We start from the raw sequence: 25,670 nt of genomic DNA on the forward strand, positions 1-25,670 counted from the left end.
CTTGACAGTCACAATGAAAACATCCCAAGTGAAAATAGTACCAGGAGGGTGAAGGGAGAACACAAATTTTAGAGAGAAAAAAAAAAGTAAAAAGAAGATAGAATGAAAAGTTACGCTTAGAGAGAGAGAAGTATATTGTTGTTAATAGTGACAATAATTTAGAAAATAATAATAATAAACTAAAATGTAAGAAATAGAGAACCTACTGGGAGATAACAGAGCCAGGGAAAAGAGTCTGAAAGAAGGGCCAACAAACAATTAATGAAGAGAATAGGAATAGAATAATAGTTGAAAATGAAAAACTAAAAATACAGTAAAGAGAATAAGAGAAACTAACAATCAAACAAAAAGACAGGAGGACAGAAGGGAGGAAAACAAAATAAAGAAAGAGAAGAAGAAGAAGAAGAAGAAGAAGAAGAAGAAGAAGAAGAAGAAGAAGAAGAAGAAGAAGAAGAAGAAGAAGAAGAAAACTATGCCAATGGATCGAGAGGAGAGAGAGAGATAAAACTAGGGCAGGGAGGGAGTCCAATAAGCAATTTGGGGGAAACTATAGAGAAAAGCAGTAAACTTGTTGGTTATAATGATAAAGTCCCAGCAATTAAGCAGGGATATAAAGAAAGTCTTGATATTAGAAGCAAGGATAAAACAAAACAAAGCAAAGAAACAAAATAAAACACAATCTAAGCAAAAAAAAAAATCTTTAAAAAATAAAATAGAATAAGAAAAAAGTTATTAATAATTAAATTTTAAAAATTATTATAAAATTTAAAAAGAAGAAAAAACAAATAATTTTTTCCATTTCTATTTTTCTTAAGAGAAAAAAAGAAAAAACAAACAAATTAAAAAAGACAGTCAATATGGTGATTTTCTTCTGGGCAGCTTATGTTGCCTGTGGCTCATTGTTTCATGTGCTGATTTTGGTTCTCCTGGGAGGTACTTGTGTATCAGCCAATGTGAGGAGCTGTCTCGGTTTGGCTCTGGTGTCCTTAAGTAGATGGTTGAATTGAGGCTCTCTGTTGACCTCGTCCTCTTATCAGCTATTTTTCAACTTTGTAGTTGCCTGGTCTTACTCCAGAGCCTTCTGTAGAGTCTTTAGGGTGCAGGATAGCTACTGTAGCTCAGTATATCACTCCCCTTATTTACAGGTTTCACTGTCAGGCACTCACTGTGAGGGAGTTATTCTCTGCTCCACTTCCAGCTCCTCAGTCCCTACCCTATCTTCTGAATCTAGTTCCTTATGCACTGGCCTGCTGCAGTTTCAGACTGAGTTCTGCCTGCTGCCTTTTCTATATGGGCCATTTCAGCAGCCTGGGCTTAGTGGGTTTGATTAAATAACATTCCAGTGAGCTCTTTTCCTGCCCAGCCCCCAGCAGGGGTTTTCTACTTTTCCTCCAGTTCCCAAACACAGTCCCTGAGAGTCAAATTCTTGCAATGTCCTCCTGTGACCTCGTCTCCCTTCCCCCTCAGGACTATCTCCTATGGATGTGTCTGGGGCCTCAGTGAGCAGGACCAGCTCCTTTCCTGTTGGGGGTGGTGCTCCCAAACTGCAGGAGAGGTAGGCATGTTCCGCCCTTCCCTTCCCAGGTCTGGTTGGCTGTTCACACCAGGTCTGCCCCTCAGTCTGCTGTGAAGACCTCAATCCCAGCTTCTGCTGGTCTGTCATCCCAGTGCATGCTGGGAAGGTGGGAGCCAGATCCATGATCAAAAACTCAAAAACACACAAAGCAACACACAGGCAGAGAGTCCACCCTGCAAGGTCCCATTGTCTGCATGCCAAGGCACCTCGCAGGAGAGGACCCAAAGTCAGCTCCATGTACCTCCCCGCACCACTGATCTCAGTAAAGCTGAGACATCTCCACACGCCATTATGGCAACCCTCAGAACTGGTGCAAAATCCCAGACTCTCCCCACTGGGACTCAGGGCAGGATGGCTCTCCTCCACTTTCCCACACAACACAGATTAAATGCTTTCTGGGGCTCAACACAATGCCTTACAGGAGGCAGAGGATCCTTGTGTGGGGCTGCTCAGTGCCAACCTCTGGTCCCTCACTACTTGGGTGCCACATGCTTTGGGACAGATTTTTCTATGGTCAGCACCCTGAGCATTAGACACTGGTTGCAGCTGCCATTAGAAGGTTTGTTTCCTAGGAAGGTGCTGTCCCCGCCTCGCAGACTCACTGCTCCCTTGGGTTCCTATGCTCTCCATGCAGGGTTCTTCTTCCCCTTTCCTCCACTCCAGGTGTGAGATCCCCACTTTTGGATGCTGGTCTGCACTCCTGAGAGGAGGGAACTTTGCAGCCTCCAAGCCTTGGGGCTCAGAGCCCAGTAGAGGCTTCATGGGGGACTCCCCCTTTCTATGTCCTCCCTCTCTTACCAGACTCTATGTTTCTTCAGTGCTCCCTACTTGCAATATATCCATTCAGGTATGTTTCTCTGTTTTTTCTAAGCTGGCTATGTAGTATTTTAGGGGTAAATTGAGCCCATGACTGGGAGCAGGGACACTCTGCTGCTTCTCATGGTGCTGCCATCTTCCTTTTCCCCTAATGTGTTTTAGATTACAAAGTATATTCTTCATCCTGAGGCATAGACACATACCACATATCTTATAATAAATAAAATAATCAAGGCCACCTGTAAAGTAAATTAAGAAAAAAAGTGATAGAATAATAGGTGTTGCTTCTTAAAGCCTAAGCCTTAGAATCAATTTTAGCTCTTTTGTACTTTTGCTAAGTGTAACTATAGGGAAACTTCTATAAGTATTATTTGGCATACTGAAATCCATTGAATAACAGAATTATCCTTGAGAATGAGTTAGAGGTCTTATTCTAAGTAAACTTCCCCCTTACACTCTTATATGCAGGTGCACATAAATATGTCACTTCTAATATTTGTCCAGGAATTTCCTTTACCAAAAGAAAGAATTTCTAGTAGCGTCCTTAACTGCTCTAAGCTTGTTTCTTCATAGGAATAAAATAGGTATAATTTTGTCCTCATTTGGAAGTTGTAATGAAAATTAAAGAAAATAAAGTACATAAAGTATATATATGTGTGTGTGTGTATATATATGTGTATATACATATATATATCACAGTGCCTGATATATGGTATGTACTCAATAAATAATGTATATCAACTCAGAAACCATTAACCCTATTAGTATTTCAGAGTACATTTAACATTAATTATGAATACTTAAAATGTATAACCCTAGAAGTTAGGGAGTTAGAAAAATTTAATTTATATAGATTAGCTACTGCTTAAGCATCAGAGTTTATTGTTCCTTACTTCTTCCCATTCTTTTTCTTTTTAATCACCTTTGAAGTTGTAGTCTAGTTTAGAAAAATCCAAAGCTTAAATATAAAAACACATCCTAATGAGATTATGATGTTATCTCACAAAATGTGTTCTCTAATTTCTATGAACTATAATTGGATGTTACATTTCCTTTTTCCTGATTTGAATAACATTCTTTTGAAGTAATTTATAGCATATATTTGCAAATACAATATATATGTAGGATAAGAAAATGCCAGTAAGCAAGAAAAAGAAAGAAAAATTATTCTTACTTGTGGTAGTTATCTGAAACCGGTACTGAACTTGTTCTGTCACACACACACAAAAGAAAAACCATGTTTCTATGTCTCTGGATCTATTTTGTTCATCAGTTTATTTTGTTCATTATATTACACATGAGTGAGCATGGAACAGACTGATGAACCTCAGAGGGAAGGCGGGGATGGGGAAAGATTAATCAAGGAACTTATAGGCATATATGCATAACCCCTGGACTCACACAGCAGTGTGGAGAAAGCCTGGTGAGGGGAAGATACGGGGTGAAGGGAATCAATGAGGGAAAAGGGGACATCTGTAATACTTTCAAAAATAAAGATAAATTAAAAAAACAAAACAAACTATGAAACAGAAATAATACATGAGGCAACCCTTTTAAGCATTGGACAGTAGGAAGCATAAAAGCATGATATCTGAAAGAAGACAAAGTCTCAAGGTGAATTGCATATTTATTCCAACTCTCTTCCTAAGGGTAATTCTCTAGTTTCACAGCACAGGGAGCAAGCAGAGCAAGGTTGGTGGTCCTCAAAAGATGAGGAGACAAAGATCCAAGTTTGAGGCAGCAAAAATGACTGGAATAAATATAATACATATTAGAACATAATATGTTAAATTGACATTATTATAGTGTTCATTTTTTATAAATGAAAATATATGATATATATCATTTTGTGGATATATATTAAATGCCTTGCTGACTGATTAGTTCCAGCCAGAATTATCCCTTGGGGATGGCTAGAATACCCCTGACCACACTCGAATACTCATGACTGGTCAGGAAGGTGCTTAAAACTACTTAAATTAATGTGAGTGAAGACACAGGTTAACTCATGACCAGTCAGCAACATTCAGACACGGAAACACATGGATACTTGTGACCAGTGATTAATATTATATATATTGATTTTCTCTGACATGCAATGTTTTATGAGAGTCATATTTTAATTTTAATAATATTTTTTTCAAAATAAAATGACTGTCTCATATAATATATTATATTTTCAATGTAATAACAATATTTGTTCTGATTTTAATTACGCTTCACTAATATAACTTGGCTCTCATGATACTTTGGAATTGTAGGTGTGTTTTGGAATGTCTCAAACAAGAACATCCTGTAGTTGAATTTAATTTTAAAAATTGAATCTGAAGATTGATTTGGTAAATGAAGTCCAATTTCTTTTGTAATTTAGAGGGATATGCCTTTACTTATGTTAATCTTTTATAGTCTCAATTTATATAGCTACTCATTTCTCTTCTTTTATATGAGCATTTAATTTTTATTTCAAAAATTTTTTCTTCAATGCTTTACAAAATAAGTACTGATTTTAATCCTTCTACAATATATCAAAGTTCTCAAAAGCAATTTAAAACTTATTTAACTGTCACCATAAAAACTATGTCTGTCTCCTTTTTTAAATTTTATTTTTGTTTAAAATATTAAAGATGTCAAATTTTCTCTCTAATGACCCATTCCACCCTTCCCATCCCCCTCCCCAGTCCCTCTCCCCAACATTGTCCAGTGTCCTTGGGTTATGCATATATACATATAAGTTCTTTGGTTATTCTGTCCCCATACACCTGTCCACCCTCCTGATTCCCTCTGACATTTGTCAGTCACATCTATGCTTCCATGTCATTGAATCTATTCTGTTCATCAGTTTATTAAGATCTTTAGATTTCACAAATAAGCAAGATCATGTGATGCATGTCTTTCTCTGCCTGGCTTATTTCACTTAGCATAATATTCTCCAAGTCCATCATTACTGGCCCAAAGTGTACAAGATCCTTTTTCTTTACAGCTGCTTAGTATTCCGTGGTGTATATGTCCCACAGCTTTTTTATTCACTCAAATACTGATGGACGCTTGGGCTGTTTCCAGATCTTAGCTATTGTAAACTGTGCTGCTATGAACATAGGGGTACATATATTCTTTCTGATTAGTGCTTCAGGATTCTTAGGATACATTCTTAGAAGTGAAATCAATGGGTCAAAAGGAAGCTCCATTTTTAATTTTTTGAGGAACCTCTATGCTGTTTTCCATAGTGGTTGCACCAGTCTGCATTCCCACCAGCAGTGTACTAGGGTTCCCCTTTCTCCACATCCTAGACAGCAGGAGTCACTTGTTGATTTGTTGATGGTAGCCATTCTTACAGGTGTGAAGTGATACCTCATTGTGGTTTTAATTTGCATCTCTCTGATGATTATCAATGTTGAGCATTTTCTCATATGTCTCTTGGCCATCTGTATGTCCTCTTTGGAGAAGCGTTTATTCAGGTTCTTTGCCCACTTCTTAATTGGATTGTTTGTCTTCCACTGGCTGAGCAGTATGAGTTCTTTGTACACTTTGGAAATTAGTTCTTTATTAGATCAATCCTTGCAAAATATGTTTTCCCAGACCATGAGATTCCTTTGTATTTTGAGGTTATTTTATTTTTCTGAGCAGAAACTTTTTAGTTTGATGTAGTCCCATATGTTTATTTTTTCTTTTGTTTCTCTTGCCCTAGGAGATCTATCAGTGAAATTTCCACTATGTGGAATGTCTGGGACTTTACTGCCTATGTTTTTTCCCCAGATTTTTATGGTTTCTTTACTTACTTTTAAGTGTCTTATCCATTTTGAGTTTATTTTTGTGTATGGTGAAAGTTGGTGATCCAGTTTCAGTTTTTTGCATGTATCTGTGCAATTTTCCAGCACCACTTATTGAAGAGACTGTTTTCATTCCATTGGATACTATTGCCTCCTTTGTCAAATATTAACTGACCATAATGGTGTGGGTCTATTTCTGGGGTCTCTATTCTGTTCCATTGATCTATATGCCTGTTGTTATAACAATACCAGGCCGTTTTGATTATAATGGCTTTGTAGTACAGTTTGAAGTCCAGTAATGTGAACCCTCCCACTCTGTTCATTTTTCTCAAGATGGCTGCAGCTATTTGGGGTCTTTTTTGGTTCCATATAAATTTTTGAAATGTTTATTCTAGATATGTGAAATATGCTGTTGATATTTTAATCAGAATTGCATTGAATTTCTAAATTGCTTTGGGTAGTATGGACATTTTAATGATATTAATTCCTCCAATGCATGAGCATGGTATATTCTTACACTTGTTTATATCTTCCTTTATTTCTTTTTTCAGTGTCATGTAGTTTTCTGAGTACAGGTCTTTTACATCATTGGTTTAGTTTATTCCTAGGTATCTTATTTTTTTAGTTGCAATGGTAAATGATATTGTTTTTTTAGTTTCTCTCTCTGAAAGTTCATTGATGGTGTATAAGAATGCCATTGATTTCTGGATGTTGTTTTTGTGTCCAGTTGCCTTTCCAAATTCGTTTATCAAATCCAGTAGTACTCTGATGGAGTCTTTAGTGTTTTCTATGGACAATATCATGTCATCTGCAAGTAATGACTGTTTTACTTCTTCCTTTCCAATTTGGATACCTTCTTTGATGTTTATTTCTTGTCTGATGGCTATGGCTAGGACTTCCAGTACTATGTTGAATAAGAATGGTGAAAGTGGACATCCTTGTCTTATTCCTGTTTTTAAGGGAAGTGGTTTTAGTTTTTGCCCATTAGGTATTATGTTGGCTGTAGGTTTGTCATATATGGCCTTTATTATGTTATGGTTTGATCACTCTATTCTCACTTTGCTGAAAATTTTTATCAGAAATGGGTGTGAGATTTTCTCAAATGATTTTCTGCATATATTGATATAATCATATGATTTTTGTCCATTTTGTTCATGTGGTGTATCACATTTATTGATTTGTGAATGTTATACCAGTTTTCCATCCCAGAATAAATCCCACTTGCTCGTGGTGTATGATCTTTTTAATGTATTGCTGAATCCAGTTTGCTAGTATTTTGTTGAGGATTTTAGCACCTATATTCATTAGGGATATTGGTCTTTAACTTTCTTTCTTTGTAGTGTCTTTATATGGTTTGGGGATTAGGATGGTGCTGGCCTCATAAAAAGAGTTTGGGAGTTTTCCCTCCTTTTGAATTTTCTGGAATAGTTTGAATAGAATAAGGGTTTAATTCTTCTTTGAATGTTTGGTAAAACTCTCCTGTAAATTCATCTGGTACAAGACTTTTGTTTACTGAGAGTTTTTAAACTACTGCTTCAATTTTATTAGTTGTTATTGGCCTATTTAAGTTTTCTGCCTTTTCTTCATTCAACTTTGGAAGGTTGTATGCTTCTAGGATTTGTCCATTTCACCTATGTTGTCCAATTTGTTGGCATATATTTGCTCATAGTATTTTCTTACAATCCTTTGTATTTCTGTTTGGTTGTTTGTTATATCACTTCTTTCATTTATGATTTTATTTATTTGGGTCTTCTCTCTCTGTTTCTTAGTGAGTCTGGCTAAGGGTGCATCAATCTTATTTATCTTTTTAAAGAAATAGCTTTTGGTTTCATTGATTTTTTTGTATTTTTTTTTTTTTTTTGTCTCCATGTCATTAATTTCTGCTCTGATATTTATTATTTTCTTTCTTCTACTTCCTTGGGGCTTTTCTTGCTGTTCTCATTCTAGTTCTTTTAGTTGTTGTGTTAGATGGTTCATTAGAGCTTTTTCTTGTTTCTTGTTTCTGTAATGCTATGGATTTTTCTCTCAGGACTGCTTTTGCTGTGTCCCATAGATTTTGGGTTTTTGTCCTTTCATTTTTGTTCTTTTCCATGGAGTGTTTGATTTCTTCCTTGATCTCATTGCTAACCCATTCATTGTTTAATAGTTGCTATTTAGCCTCCATGTGTTTAAATACTTTTAATTTTTCTCCCTGGCTGGGTGTAGCTCAGTGCTTGAGCATTGACATAAGATTGAGCAGATTGTGGTTTGGTTCTCAGTTGGGGCACATACCAGGGTTGGGGTCTTGATCCCTGGTCTGGTGCATGCAGGAGACATCCAAGTGATGACTTTCTCATCATTGATGTTTCTCTCTCTCTCCCTCTGCCTTCCTCTCTGTGAAATTATAAAGATATTTTTTAAAAATAGAAAAAAGATAAAATATATATTTTGGAGGTTTTTTTTTATAGTGCTTGATCTTTAGTTTCATGGAACTGTGTTTCGAGAAGATGCTTGATATGATTTCAGTCTTCTTGTATTTGTAGATGCTTGCCTTGTACCCTAACGTGACATCTATTTTTGAGAATGTTTCATGTGCACTTGGGAAGAATGTGTATTCTGCTGTTTTGGGATGAAATGTTCTGTAAATGTGAATTAAGTCCATTAGGCCTACTGAGTCATTTAAAGTCTGCGTTTCCCTGTTGATTTTTTGTCGTGATGATTTGTCCAATGCTGATAGTGGGGTGTTCAAGTCCCTCACTATGATTGTGTTGCTGTCAATCTCCTCGTTAAAGTCTACCAAGAATTTTTTAAATATTTAGGTGCTCCTATGTTGAGTGCATAAATGTTTATAAGGGTTATTTCCTCCTGTTGGATTGATCCCTTTAGTATTATGTAGTGACCATCTTTGTCTCTTGTTATGGTCTTTATTTTGAAGTTTTTTTTGTCAGAAATAAGTATTGCTACTCCAGCTTTCTTTTTCTTCCCAATTCATGGAATATTTTATTTCATCCCTTCACTTTTAGCCTGTGTGAGTCTTTTGGTCTCAGGTGGGTCTCTTATAGACAGCATATATTTGGGTCCTGTTTCCTTATCCATTCAGCTTCTCTGTGTCTTTTGATTGGACCGTTCGTTTCTTTTACATTTAAGTTTACTATTGATATATACTTATTTAATGCCATTTTCCCTCTTTATGCTGATGTACCTTTCTCCCACTTTTCTTAGAGCAGTCCTTTTTTTCTTTTCTTAGAGCAGTCCTTTTAGTTTTTCTTGCAATGCCAGTTTGGTGGTGCTGAACTCTTTTAGCCTTTTTTTTTGTCTGGAAAGCTTTATTTGACCTTCAATTTTAAATGATAGCCTTTCTGGATAAAGCAATTTTGGTTGCGTGTTCTTGCTTTTCATTACTTTGGGAACTTCATGCCATTCCCTTCTGACCTGAAGAATTTCTGTTGAGAAATCAGCTGTTAGCCTTGTGGGGGTTTCTTTTTAGGTCACTGCTTGTCTCTCTCTCTCTTGCTCCACTTAATATTTTCTCTTTGTCATTGCCATTTGCCATTTTAATTATGATGTGTCCTGGAGTGGGTCTCTTTGAGACCCTCTTGTTTGGAACACTCTGTGCTTCCTGAACTTTTGTGGCTTTCTCCCTTGTCAATATAAGGAAGTTTTCTGTCATGATTTCCTCCACCATGTTCTCTATCCCTTGCTCTCTTCCCTCCCCCTTGGCATTCTTATAATGCAAATGTTGTTTTATTTCATGTTGTCCCCAAGCTCCCTGAGACTGTCCTCATGCTTTTTAAATGTTTTTTTCTTTTTGCTGCTCTGATTGAGTGATTTTTTCTACCTTGTCTTCTAAGTCACTTATTCTATCCTCTGCTTCATTGAGCCTGTTTTTAATTCCTTTCAGTGTATTCTTGATATCAGACACAGCATTCTTTATTTTTGTTTGATTTTTGTTTATGTTATGTACCTCTTTTTTTCATATTTTCCCTAAAGTCCTCGATCTTATCCTCTATTGCCTTGTTTTTCTCTTTAAGTTCCTTGGTCATCTTCATAATCAATGCTCTGAACTCTGTTTCTGATAGCTTGCTTAACTCCATCTCATCAAAGACATTTTCTGGTGATTTTTCTTTTCTTTAATTTGGGGCTTGTTTCTTTGTCTATCCATTTTGGTAGATCTTAGTGTTTGTATCTATATATTAAATATGTTTGCTGTCTCCAAGTCTTTTGGGGTGAGATTTTTTCTTGTGAGTCCAATGGAGCCCATAGGTGTGTTTTCCTTATACTTCTGAGCTCTTTGCCCTAGGCGTATCCCTTTTGTTGTTGTCCCTTTTGTGGTTTCTTTATGTTCTCCTGTTGTGGTTGCGTCAGGATTGATGTTGACCAGTCCTTGGAGGACTCTTTTCTCAGGTTGACTAACTGTGTGCCTCAGTCCCAAACTTGTTGTGTGAGCTGTTGTACAAGTGCTAGCAAGGAAGGCCAATACACGACCAAACTTCCAGGAAACAAGGGATATCTTACAAAATATCTTGACATTCACAATAAAAACAACCTAAGTGAAAATAAAACTGGGAGAGTGAAGGAAGAACACACACACACACACACATGCATACACACAAACTTTTAAAAAGAAAGAAAAGTAATTCTTAGATACACAGAAGTATATTGTTGTTTATAGTGATGAAAATTTAGAAAATAATAATAATAATAAAGTTAAATGTAAAAAATAGAGAAGCTACTGGGAGATAATAGAGGCAGAGAAAAGATTCTGAAAGAAGGGCCAGAAAAAAATTAAGGGAGAGAATAAGAATAGGATAATAGTTAAAAATGAGAAAATAAAAATAGAACAAAGAGAATTATAGAAACTAATTGAACAAAAAGACAGGAAGACAGAAGGAAAGATAGCAAAAGAAAGAAATAAAAGAAGAAGAAAAAGAAAAAAACATTATGCCAGTGTATCAAGAGGAGAGAGAGAGATAAAGCCCAGGCAGGGAGGGAGTCCAATAAGAGAATTTGGAAAAACTATAGAGGAAAGCAGTAAACTTGTTAATTATAATGATGAAGTTGCAGTCATTAAGCAGAGATATCCAGAAAGTCTTGATAGTAGAAGCAAGGATAAACAAAACAAAGCAAATAAACTAAACAAAAGAGAAACAAAACAAAAAACAATCTCATCAAAACAAAATTCTTTTATAAAAAAGGAAAAAAAAATTTCATTAAAAAATGTTTCAAAAAATTTTTATAAAATTTAAAAAGAAAAAACAAATATTTTCCCCTTTATTTTCTAGCTAAAGAAAAAAGAGAAAAAACATACAAATGCACGAACAAAACAAAAATAAAACAAAACAAAAAACAGAAAAAAAATTCAATCAGGTGAGTTGCTTCTGGGCAGCTTATGTTGTCTGAGACTGTTCTGTATACTGATTTCCATTCTCCTGGGAGATACTTGTGTATCAGCGAATGTGAGGAACTGTCTAGGTTTGGCTCTGGTGTCCTTAGGTAGATGGTTGATCTTAGGGTCTCCATGGACCAGTGAGCTTTTTTCAGCTATTTTGCCACTCTGTAGTGTCCTGGTCTTACTCCAGAGTCTTTTGTAGAGTCTTTAGTGTGCAGAATGGCTAGTATAGCTCAGTGTATCACTCCCCGTAGAGGTTTTGCTGTCAGGTACTTACTGTGAGGAAGTTAGTCTCTGCTCCACAGCCAGCTCCTCAGTTTCTAACCTGTCCTTCTATTCTAGTTCCTCATGCAATGTCTTGCTACAGTTTCAGATTGATTTCAGTCTGTTGCCTTTTCTGTACCGGCCATTTCAGCAGCCTGGGCTCAGTGGGTTTGATTAAAAAGCATTCCAGTGAGCTCTTTGCCTTCCCAGGCCCCAGCAGGGGTTTTCAGCTTTTCCTCCAGTTCCCAAACTATAGTCCTTTAAAGTCTTATTCTTGTAATGTCTTCTTGTGAGCTGTCCTCCCTACCCCCTCAGGACTGTGCCCTGCGGGTATGTCTGGGGCCTCAGTGAGCTGGACCAGCACCTTTCCTGTTGGGGGTGGTGCTCCTGGCTGCAGGTGAGGCCTGTATGCTCAGCTCCTCCCTTCTCAGCTCTGGTTGGCTGGTCACATCAGGCCCACCCCTCAAACAGTCTGTTGTGCAGACCTCAATCCCAGCCTCTGCTGGTTTGTCTTCCCAGTGCACTCTGGGAAGGTGGGAGCCAGTTCAGTGATCAGAACTAAAAAACACACAAAGCAACACACAGGCAGAATCTCCCCTGCAAGTTCCCGCCACCTGTGTGCCAAGGCTGCCAGCAGGAGGGGACCCAAAGTCAGTTCCAGGAAACTCTCTGCACCACTGATCTCAGCAAAGCTGGCACAGATCCACAAGCGCCACAATGGTGCCCCTCAGGGCTGGTCACAAATCCCAGACTCTCTACACTGGGAGCTCAGGGCAGGAGAGCTTTCCTCCCTTCCCCTGCACCACACAGATTAAATGGTTTCTGGAGCTCAAAACAATGCCTCATAGGGAGTCAGAAGGTCCCTGTGTGGGACTGCTCAGTGCAGTTCTCTTGGTCCTTACTACTTGGGTGCCACACACTTTGGGACAGCCTTTCCTATGGTCAGCACCCTGAGCATTAGATGCTGGTCAAGGAGGCCACCATTAGAAGCTTTGTTTCCCAGGAAGGCACCATCCCCTCCTCTCAGACTTATCGCTCCCCTGGGTTCCTCTTCCCTCTGCGCAGGGCACTCCTTCCTCTCTCCTCTGTTCTGAATGTGAGATCCCCGCTTTTGGAGGCCAGTCCATACTCCTGAGAGGAGAGACCTTTGCAGCCTCCAAGCCTCTGGGTTTGGAGCACAGCACAGGCTTCAGGGTGGACTCCCCCTTTCTACGTCCACCCCTCTCTTACCGGACTCTATGATGTTTCTTCAGTTCTCCCTACTCACACTATGTCTACTCAAGTATGTTTCTCTGGTTTTTCCAAGCTGCCTTCATAGTATTTTAGGAGTAAATCAAGTCTGTGGCTGGGAGCAGGCATGCTCTGCTGCTTCTCACCTTGCAGCCATCTTCCCTGTCCTGTTTTTCTTCTTTAATTAGAAAAAATTGACTCCCTTCACATAATTCCCTCTACATACACACTGCTCAAGCTTTAATGATATTACTATTATTTCTGCACTGATTTTAGGTATTACATATTTTTAAATAGTATAGATTTTCATTTAATTATAATTACTCTATTACATTTAGTTTTAAGGCCAGATTTATATTATTATATCAACCTTTAAGTGTTACTAACACACTACTATTTCCTACCTCCAGTTAATGCCATTGTGTCCCTTGGTGAAAAACATTACTCCATTTAAAACTAAGATCTCTAATTGGCAGAGCTCAAAACTTGAAGAAAGTAAGCAAAAATTTTGAAAATATGTTAAGTTTAATAATGACAGGCTCCACTTCCACTCTTTCATCCCTGAATTCCCTAGATTCTCATATTATGACTTTGGAAGAAACAATGTTATTGGTCTTTGTTTCTGAGTATATACTGCATCCTGTAAAATAGATCTCCCAAAATGTCAAGTTGCTATCAACCCAGTAATATCCTAATTTCATTTTCAGGAAACCATTCTATTATATGGTTTTGGAGTTATAGGACTCATGGTAATTCTGGTGAATCCATATATATGTGTCATTGTCACATTTATTTTGCTGTGAAATGACTTCCTTGGCCAGGAGTAATGTTGTTTGTGCCATGATAATGAATAAGGCATTCATTAGTTCATAGATAAATGGTGCTTGTAGAAGCTTTGTGGGCAAGGGAAAAATATTCAAAATAAGTATGTATTCTAGTAAAGACAGATTTCTGCTCCAGTCAAGATGGAAGTAATCAATATGCAACCAGGTCTCTAGCTCATCTTTATTAGAAAAAGCAATATCACTATCTGAGAAGTTTAGCTCTGGGCCAAAATCTTACGTGTTATCTTTTAGGCCCAACAATAGGCAATGTGAAAGGCTTTGGTGGGCAGACTACATGGAAAAATATGCCATTCCCATGCCAGACTTGATACACTGCCAGTGCATTATAGTTTTCTGGAGGGGTTTGCTGCTCTCCCCAGACCCCTTGGATCCAGCTGGGATCATAAGTATATCTGTATTCCTAGTCCAGGGGACATCACTAGGAGGCCCCATTATTGCAGGACTTGGGTGGGGGCACTGAGGCACTTTTCTTCATTCTGACTCAGTACTTGGCTACTCCCAGCCATTTTCCTTCCCTTCCCTGCCTCCCAAACTCCCTGGGTCCATGAAATGGTAATATCCTTTGTTCAAAGTTTCTTGGTAGTGAAACAGTTTCCTTCTCCTGGTGTAATGTGGTGCAAGCTTGAAGGAAGATTCATGATATATACTTGTGGCATTGTTGCTGCGAGACCCTATCTATTCTTCAGTCTAAGGATCTGTTGCTATGAACATAATTATCTCTGGAAACTGAGTAAAAGGCTACATGTCTTATACTGTGGTGATTTAAATCATAATTTTGGTTACCAGGTTTGGAGTTTCTTTTTTTCTTCGACAAATACAGTTCAAGTAATATTTTAATAAACTGTCCATCCAGTTCATTCTTTTGAATACTTATCAATTAGCTGCCACCAAAGATTCCTGCAGGCCAAAGCATTCTCATTACTCCTTCATGCTCACTACCTACTTTAGTACATGTTCCTTCCTTCTTTTTAGTAGTTAAGTACTGCCGTTTGGCCTCTACTACTATGAGATTCCATCATCGCCTTAACTCACTGAGAATTTTAAGAACACTAATATGCCTCTCTCCCACCAATATCTTTCTCATTTATCTAGTGGAGAGAATCTCCCCTGTTCCATCTTGGGAGATGTGGTGGAGTGGGGTAGACAAGCCCTACATGATAAATTTATCTAACATTCCTATATCTCTAAGCATTTGGATTATTTTCTCTACATTATGCCAAATAAGTAATCAATCTCAGTAAATGTAGGCCAGTACAGTACTGAATGCAGGTTTCAGTCATCTAAACAAGTAAACCGTTCAAGCAATATTTAGCTTCATAAACTAACACATGAATTCAGAATTGCCAGTCAATGCACCAATATCAATAAATTTGGTTCAACTCATCATTATATTCCTTCCTTCATGTGGTCCAGGACCCATAAAATTTATTTCCATAAACACTTTCAAGGTTACTGCTGATGCACACATGAACATGCACAGACACATACACACAAACACACACAAACACACACAGTCTTTCAATTCTTTTTCTTTTTTTTTTAAATTTTATTATTGTTTAAAATAATACAGATGTCCCTTTTCCTCCCCAATGACCCATTCCACCTCGTTCCTTCCCCCTCCCCAGTCCCTCTCCCCACCATTGTCTATGTCCTTGGGTTGTGCGTATATGCACATAAATTCTTTGGTTACTCTCTCCCCCTCCACCCACCTGCCCTCCTCCACCCCTCTGACATTCACCAGTCTCATCTGTGCTTCCATGTCATTGAATCTATTCTGTTCATCAGTTTATTAAGTTCTTTAGATTCCGCATATAAGCGAGATCATGTGATATTTGTCTTTTGCTGCCTGGCTTATTTCACTTAGCATAATTTTCTCCAGGTCCATCCATACTGTCCCAAAGGGTACGAGATTCTTTTTCTTTACAGCTGCGTAGTATTCCATGGCATAAATGTCCCACAGCTTTTTTATCCACTCATCTACTGATGGGCACTTGGGCTGTTTCCAGATCTTAGCTATTGTAAACTGTGCTGCTATGAACATCGGGGTACACATATCCTTTCTGATGAATGTTTCAGGATTCTTAGGATACATTCCTAGGAGTGGAATCACTGGGTCAAACGGCAGCTCCATTTTTAATTTTTTGAGGAACCTCCATACTGTTTTCCATAGTGGCTGCACCAGTCTGCATTCCCACCAGCAGTGTACTAGGGTTCCCCTTCTTCCACACCCTCAAAAGCACATGTTGTTTGTTGATTTGTTGATGTCAGCCATTCTGGCAGGTGTGAAGTGATACCTCATTGTGGTTTTAATTTGCATCTCTCTGATGATTAGCCACGTAGAGCATTTTCTCATGTGTCTCTTGGCCATCCGTATGTCCTCTTTGGAGAAGTGTCCATTTAAGTCTTTTGCCCATTTCTTAATTAGGTTGTTTGCCTTCCTCTTGCTGAGTGCTATGAGTTCTTTGTACAGTTTGGAAATTAGCCCCTTATCAGTTTCATCCTTGGCCAATATGTTTTCCCAGACCGTGGGGTTCCTTTGTATTTTGAGGCTGTTTTCTTTTGCTGTGCAGAAGCTTTTTAGTTTGATGTAGTCCCATATGTTTATTTTTTCCTTTGTTACTCTTGCCCTAGGAGATGTATCAGTGAAAAGTCCACTATGTGGAATGCCTGTGACTTTACTAGCTATGTTTTCTTCCAAGATTTTTATGGTTTTGTGACTTACATTTAAGTCTTTTATCCATTTTCAGTTTATTTTTGTGTATGGTGAAAGTTGGTGGTCTAGTTTCATTCTTTTGCATGTATCTGTCCAATTTTCCCAGCGCCACTTATTGAAGAGACTGTCCTTACTTCATTGGATACTCTTGCCTCCTTTGTCAAATATTAACTGACCATAATGGCGTGGGTCTATTTCTGGGGTCTCTGATCTTTAAGCCTGTTGTTGTACCCATACCAGGCAGTTTTGATTACAGTGACTTTGTAATATAGTTTGAAGTCTGGTAATGTGATACCGCCAACTCTGTTCTTTTTTCTCAAGATGGCTGCAGCTATTCGGGGTCTTTTTTGTTCCATATAAATTTTCCAAATGTTTGTTCTAGGTCTGTGAAATATGCTCTTGGTATTTTCATAGGAATTGCATTAAATTTATAAATTGCTTTGGGTAGTATATACATTTTAATGATATTAATTCTCCCAATCCATGAGCATGGTATCTTCTTCCACCTGTTTAAATCTTCCTCTACCTCTTTTTTCAGTGTCACGTAGTTTTCAGAGTACAGGTCTTTTACATCGTTGGTTAAGTTTATTCCTAGGTATCTTATTTTTTTAGTTGCAATGGTAAATGGTATTGCTTTTTTAGTTTCTCTCTCTGAAAGTTCATTGTTGGTGTATAAGAATGCCATTGATTTCTGAATGTTGATTTTGTATATAGCTACCTTGCCAAATTCATTAATCAAATCTAGTAGTACTTTCATGGAATCTTTAGGGTTTTCTATCTACAGTATCATGTCATTTGCAAATAATAACAGTTTTACTTCCTCCTTTCCAATTTGGATACCTTTTATGTTTTCTGCCTATCTGACAGCTGCGGCAAGGATTTCCAGTACTATGTTGAATAAGAGTGGTGAAAGTGGACATCCCTGTCTTGTTCCGGTTTTTAATGGAAATGGTTTTAGTTTTTGCCCATTGAGTATCATGTTGTCTGTAGGTCTACGATATATGGCCTTTATTATGTTGAGGTATGATCCCTCTATTCCCACTTTGCTGAGAGTTTTTATCAGAAATGGGTGCTGGACTTTGTCGAATGCTCTTTCTGAATCTATTGATACGATCATATGATTTTTGTCCTTCATTTTGTTTATGTGATGTATCACATTTATTGATTTGTGGATGTTGTACCAGCCTTGCATCCCCGGAATAAATCCCAATTGGTCATGATTTATGATCTTCATAATGTATTGCTGGATCCGGTTTGCTAGTATTTTAGTGAGGATTTTAGCTTCTATGTTCATCAGGATTATTGGCCTGTAATTTTCTTTCTTTGTAGTATCTTTATCTGGTTTTGGGATTAGGGTGATGCTGGCCTCATAAAAAGAATTTGGGAGTTTTCTTTCCTCTTGAATTTTCTGGAATAGTTTGAATAGAATAGGTGTTAATTCTTCTTTGAATGTTTGGTAAAACTCACCTGTAAATCCATCTGGTCCAGGACTTTTGTTTGATGGGAGTTTTTTGATTACTGCTTCAATTTCATTAGTTGTTATTGGCCTATTCAGGTTTTCTGCCTCTTCTTGATTCAGCTTTAGAAGGTTGTATGCTTCTAGGAATTTGTGCATTTCCCCTATGTTGTCCAATTTGTTCGCATACAGTTGCTCATAATATTTTCTTACAATCTTTTGTATTTCTGTTGGATCAGTTGTTATATCTCCTCTTTCATTTCTGATTTTATTTATTTGGGTCCTCGCTCTTTGTTTCTTAGTGAGTTTGGCTAAAGGTGCATCAACCTTATTTACCTTTTCAAAGAACCAGCTCTTGGTTTCATTGATTTTTTGTATTGTTTCTTTAGTCTCTATGTCATTAATCTCTGCTCTGATTTTTATTATTTCCTTCCTTCTACTTCCTCAGGGCTTTTCTTGCTGTTCTTGTTCCAGTTCTTTTAGTTGTTGTGTTAGATGGTTCATTAGATCTTTTTCTTGTTTCTTGAGATAGGCCTGTAATGATATGAATTTTCCTCTCAAGACTGGTTTCACTGTGTCCCATAGGTTTTGGGTAATTGTCTATTCATTTTCATTGCTTTCCATGAAGTGTTTGATTTCTTCCTTGATCTCCTTGCTAACCCATTCAATGTTTAATAACATGCCATTTAGCCTCCATGTGTTTGAATATTTTTGAGTTTTTTTATTGTGGTTGATTTCTAGTTTCATGGCATTGTGATCCGAGAAGATGCTTGATATGATTTCAGTCTTCTTATATTTGTAGAGACTTGCCTTGTGCCCTAACATGTGGTCTATTTTTGAGAATGCTCCATGTGCACATGAGAAGAATGTGTATTCTGCTGCTTTGGGTGAAATGTTCTACAAATGTCAATTAAATCCATTAGGTCTAGTGATTCATTTAAGGTCTACATTTCCCTGTTGATTTTTTGTCTTGATGATCTGTCCAATGCTGACAGTGGGGTGTTAAAGTCCCCCACTATGATTGTGTTGCTGTCAATCTCCCCTTTCAAGTCCCCCAAGAGATTTTTTATATATTCAGGTGCTCCTGTATTGGGTGCATAAATGTTCATAAGGGTTATTTCCTCCTGTTGGATTGATCCCTTTAGTAATATGTAGTGACCATGTTTGTCTCTCATTCTGGTCTTTATTTTGAAGTCTGTTTTGTCAGAAATAAGAATTGCTTCTCTAGCTTTCTTTTCCTTTCCATTTGCATGGAATATTTTACTCCACCCCTTCACTTTTAGCCTGTGTGAGTCTTTTGCTCTCAGTTGGGTCTCTTGTAGACAGCATATATTTGGGTCCTGTTTTCTTATCCATTCAGCTACCCTTTGTGTTTTGATTGGACCATTTATTCCATTTACATTTAAGGTTACTATTGATATAAACTTATTTGATGCCATTTTTCCCCTTTATGCTGATGTACCTTTCTCTCACTATTCCTTCTTTTTCTTAAAGCAGTCCTTTCAGCATTTCTTACAATGCTGGTTTGGTGGTACTGAACTCTTTTAGCCTTTTTTTTGTCTGGGAAGCTTTTTATTTCACCTTCAAATTTAAATGATAGCCTTGCTGGAAAAAGCAATCTTGGTTGCATGTTCTTGCTTTTCGTTACTTGGAGAACTTCATGCCACTCCCTTCTGGCCTGAAGAGTCTCTGTTGAGAAATCAGCTGTCAGCCTTATGGGGGTTCCCTTGTAGGTCACTGCTTGTCTCTCTCTTACAGCCCTTAATATTTTCTCTTTGTCCTTGCCATTTGCCATTTTAATTATGATCTGTCTTGGAGTGGGTCTCTTTGGGTCCCTCTTGTTTGGAACCCTCTGTGCTTCCTGAACTTGTGTGGCTTTCTCTTTCGCCAGCCTAAGGAAGTTTTCTATAATTATTTCTTCCACCAAGATATGATTATAGTTATATATCCAAAAATAACAGAGAGGATTGGAATGGATCTTGAGAAAATTAAGGATTTCCCTTGCAATTTCCCAGTGTCCCAACTGGACTTACTACTGAGTTTTCAAGTAACAGAAGCCTAGTATCCTCATATACAAATGGGAAGACAGATAGCTTCTATTAGTAAGGGATACCCAGAAAGCCTTGAGTGGTTCAGGTTTCCCAACTTCCTCTGAGTACACTGGATATCCCTATTCCAAATATCAGGATTTTATTCATTGCCAAACATTGCCCAAACTTTTGCATAAAAAGCTTAACAAATCTGAACTAATTTTATATTATGATTTTGCAATATGACCAATTAAATCTTAGTCTGATTTTTAGATTAGATTCTGTAACTATAACAAATAAATTTTCTTTTAAGGGGTACACAGAAATTTTCTCATTGTTTAACCTGTGAATTTAGAGCTCTGAGTTTGTCATTTTCTTTCTGTAAGTTCTTCAATGTAGCCAAAAGGAGCTCTCCAATTCTTTCATTCTATAGCCATTATTATTTCCATAAAAGCAGCAAGCATTCTATTACTCTTAGTAATAGGAGATAATTTGATTAATTGTGATACCACTGTGTACCAGTATCAAATTGGGTATACAAGATCAATGAATCCAAAATCAATGATACAAAAATAAATCCCATTCTGACACGATGCCAACTACTATATTAGTCAAAGTCCAGTCAGGAACATAGAAATCATACTAGTTATTTTAATTGAAAGAATGTAATACAGGAAAAATAGTTAAACAGGATCTGGAAGACAAAAAGCTAAACAGGAACACCGAGGCAACATGAGTTAGTAATGACAGGAAACAGCAAGCAGCCCTCAGCTGAAAGAACAAAAGAAAGATGTCTGAAATATCTGAACCTGACCTCTGAGGAGATGACATTCCTTACTGCTGCTAGTGATCTATTTGTTCAGAGAAGGACCCCACCAAAAGTAGGATTTAGATCTCTGATGAAGGGACCATCTATGGTACAATGCAGCTGGTGTAACAGTGTGAATTACAAAGCTGGGCTTGGAGCTGAGAGACAAGCTTAATAATTGGCACACAATATCCTCACAGTTCTTAAACTCTTACTTTTGATTCACTTCTTGGTCAATTGGGATGAATCTTCTTGTAATTTCACATTATATTTTTTGTATACTTTTGTGCATTTGAAATTTGAGAATATTATTATCTTGCCTTTTTTAAAATTTACAACTTAATTATTTACAAAAGTCCTGGTGTGGGACTGCTTTTCTACTAAAAATTCCTTAAGTGTTATTCCATAATATTCAGAAATTTGATGTTATAAGGGAGAGGTTGAATGCTAAATTATTTTGTTTCTTTGTAAATAATCCATTTTCCTAATGAATTGTGATTAAAACATTTTTATTCTTAAAGATCATGACATAACTATGATTTGTTAAGATGTCTCTGCATTTGCTTGGTTTGAAATGTAGTGACCCTCTTTGAATCCATGTCAGTTTATGACTTGGAAATTTGTTCTCATATTTTATCATCAATTACTGCATCATTTTCATTTGATCTACTTTCTCCTTCAGAAATAGCAATTATCTACGTGTTACATTTCTCTCATATACCTATTATTTTACTTTTTAACATTTTGAGTATTTTTTTTCTTTGATGGCTAGAAGAGCTGTTAAAATCTATAAAATCTATCCTTTATATCACTGATTTAATTTTTTCTGCAGTATCACTTCTGCTCAGGACTATTACATTTTAATTTCCTTACAGTTCTTCCTTATCACATATTATTGTTTTTTCCTCTTATCCTGTTGCCCTTTTATATTATTCAGTTTTCTCTTTATGAATCCCAACTCCTATTTAAGAAATGGTGTGCCTCCTTATAATCTGTTTCAGATGTCAAAATTTTTTTCTGAAATTTTCTTCTGGCCATTTATTAAATAATTTTCAAAGATATTTTCTGCTTCTAAGTCTTATAAGTACCATTCTAATTACCTTGTTTTTCAATTCATTCCTTTAATAGTGGAATTCTTTTTTCTTTTAAGACATCTCCCAAAATATTGTACTATATTCAAATTTTGTATCTTCCTTCAAATATAGTGTCTGTATTGTTTTGTGTCTGGTTTTCAAAGGCAAACATATTTTTTCAGCTCTTAATCTATTTCTAAATTTCCATATTTTTACTAGTTGTCTTCTAATATAAAATGTTTTAGTATTCCTACTTCCTGGTATCTCTCATTCTGAACATAAGTGTAAATGAAAACTTACAATTTCCAGCCAGCATGTTCTTCTATCAGAATTATTCATGTTTTCTCTTCCATCTTTAAAGTTTTACTTGTGGTGATTATTCCACTTTTACTCCACTGTGCTACTATCGGTACTTCTCACCCTCTTCCCCTGTTCCACTTCATTCCAGGTGTTTTCATGGATTTTCTCTCTCTCTCTTCTTTCTTCTTCAGTAAAATGTATAATCAGAAACTAATTCTGGTTGACCCTCATGTAAGCAGAACACTTGCCCAACTACCCAATTAATGCATTTCCTGCATGTTTAAATATGAATGTAGATATACCTTTTATTCAAGAAAAAAGAAAACTGCTTCATAGTTTGAAGTCAGGAGTATCAAATTGGGAATGTCTGATTGCATATTTCTCAGTCCAGCTTGATATGCATTTCATCACAGATTCTCTAGAAATCAGACCCTAAGGCAAGGATTATTTAGGCTACAAAAACCCAAGACAACAAGAGATAGGTATAAAAAAGTGAGTTATTGAAGAATGCAAAGTCATACAGTCCTACAATGACCACTGCTGGCCCTTTAGTAGGCGTTTGTGCTGGGCAAGTTGAAGATCTCAGGAGAGCTATATGAACAAACATCCTCAGAGCACTCCAGGCGATGGAGGGAGAAGGTGGAATTTATTTGCATGTTCCTTTCTGTCTCTTGCTTCTCACTGGAAAAAGTTTACTTACGGGAAAGTTAACTTCCCTACATGTCCAGGTTGCTTCATCTGGATCCTTGGTAGCTGTTCAGGATTCCAGATCCTGAAATGTGTATTTCATCTGGGTCTAGGAATGGCAGGGAAAACCAAAAGTCTGGTCAACTGGTTACCCAGAATGGGCCAGTGACTTGTTGGCTGCCCCAGTAGAGTCAACATATTTCAAAAATAGGGAGGTCTAAGGTAGACTGGGAAGATGAATATGATTTATATGATACATGTATCTTATAATTAATAATAAACTCTTATAAATGGTGTATTAGAACACTCACCAGCCTTCATTTTCAATATTGTTATTGCTTTCTGACAACTGACCTCAGGGTTTTTTGGTGAGAGATTTTAGTTGAGTCTAGTGTGAGGTTTATGTCAATAGCTGATGACTAGATGTGAGAGTAACTGTTGACATTCACGTGAGTACTTCAAAGAAAAGTAATTTTTATCTCTCTCTACTTTAACACATACTTTATATTTATTAGTATGCCAATTTGTAAAATTGTCCTACCTGATTTATTTTTAATGAAAGGTGAAGTTTAACTTATTAGTTAATATTGTTTAATTCCTTGTTCAAAAATTTAAAAATTCATTCTTTGCTTAAATGTCTAGTATTTGACATGCTACATTTTCTGCTTATATTTGCTTTCAAAGGAGTTGGCCAATTTTGGTAAAATATAGAAAGCTAATGAGTTATCAAGATAAACTATAAAATTACTTTTTGGTTATGGCTACTTTCTTAAAATATAATTGAGAAATTTTTGTGGTAACATACCACCCGTGATTACAGAAATCATGATTTAGAATTCAAAGTACCAGCTGAGCAAACTAAAATATGTTCTCTATTAAAATATTTTAATATATAATGGTAACAAATTATCACATTTTAGAGGAATATCTATCAAGAAAAATAATTATATAATGTCCTCTCATAATTGCCTGTCATCTTGCACAAGAAAAGGCAGTGATACTGATTCACCAAGATAAGATAGGACAATGGTTCTGAGTTATTTTCTAGTGCTGGTAAAGAGTGAATTTTACAAATTAAGTTTTACACTATAAACACATTACAGTCATTTGAAGCAAGTATTTATAATCTAAAAGAATGCATGGATTTCTTTGTTCAATATTTCAGTGAAGCAAAATGAACCTAGATTCATGCACTCTGCTCCAAAGTATATAAATGGACACTGTTTTGCAGATTTAAGACAGTAGAGGTACTTTAGTTGCTTAGGAAAATCAGTATTGAAAATTTAAATCACCAGAACCAGACCATCATTACCTGTCTAAAACATTGAGAAGCACTATGTTGCATTGCTTTTAATTTTAAAAATTCAAAATATTCAAAATGCATTTTCCCAAAATTTTTATGCTCATCAAATTAAGTAGCATATATATACATCTTAAGGACATGGACTACAATATTTTTCATTATAAACAAAAGCAATTTTTACCAAAGATGTATTTTCTACCTAAGTAATATAATATCATGTTCGATGTATAAAAACAGAGAATATATGGAGAAATTATTCTGTTCATATCCCCTCAGAATCTGACTGCAAAATGTGACCTTTACTGAAAGCTGACATTATGTACAGATAGTTTGATATCTCAATTGCATGAAAACATTTCTTAACAAATTGAAAGCAGTGACCTGTTTCCACTATCCATATAATAGAATCTTTCAAGCTAAGGGGGGAAGGTAGAAGAAGGGTCATCAAATTTTTTAGAATAGCTTTCTTGTAAAGCAATGCAAAAGTAAAGCAATAAACCATTCTCATTCTGTAACGAAGACTTTTGATAAATCAGATAAAAATAATGAATAACTTCATTTCTTAAATTAGGGTTGTTCTTTAAAAATGTGCTTCAGCTGCACTTCACTTCATACACCTGAGTAGTTATACATTTTTTCAGGTAGTAATATTTGTCTTCTATCAGGGAAACTACCAGGACCCACTATTGAAAAATGTATGTTCCTACAAAGAAACTTCTGAAAAATCGAATGACTTGTATCACTTGTTAAAACAAAAAGCGAACAGGCTTTTCCAAATTTTTAAAATATTTCTGGTAGTAAAAATAAGTTTTAGTTACTCTACAGATACACCTTAACTTGTACTGCAATTCTCTCAGGCATTGTACAGGCATTTTATGTTCTTTCGCACTGCAGTTCACTTGGAGACAAAAGCAAGAAGAATTTGTTTCACTTGAGCGCTTCCCTTTTAAAATATGCTTCCCGGCTGGCTAAAGTTTAAAATTGGAAGCAGTAAAAAGGGCATCAGCTATAAGCATCAAAATATTTATAGATTTATTTTGCATTTTAATCCTCAATAGAGAGATGAGGAACTTGTTATAATTTGCTCATTGATGTTCTAGCATTCCTAATTTACCATGTAAGTATATAGTCCTACAATTACTTACAAATTAACTATATTCAAATATACCTGTTTTTAAAATATGCTCAAAAACTACCTGCTATGAAATGTGACCATTGGAGAAAGAAGAATTCTTATGTTGCCATTCTAAATAAGAACATCTCATTGGCCTTGCTGTTAAAAGAACAATAGAAGACTAATTAGCTCAGCTATGTATTATTAGTCCCAGCGAGGGAACCCCAAAGCCCACAGTAATTTTGTCACAGATGTATGCCACATGAAACCTTTATTATATGGTAATGATGTTTGACCAGGAAACATAATCAAAATTTTTA

This window comes from Miniopterus natalensis, chromosome 10, assembly GCF_054644295.1.
Source record: "Miniopterus natalensis isolate mMinNat1 chromosome 10, mMinNat1.hap1, whole genome shotgun sequence".
Classification (NCBI taxonomy): Eukaryota; Metazoa; Chordata; class Mammalia; order Chiroptera; family Miniopteridae; genus Miniopterus; species Miniopterus natalensis.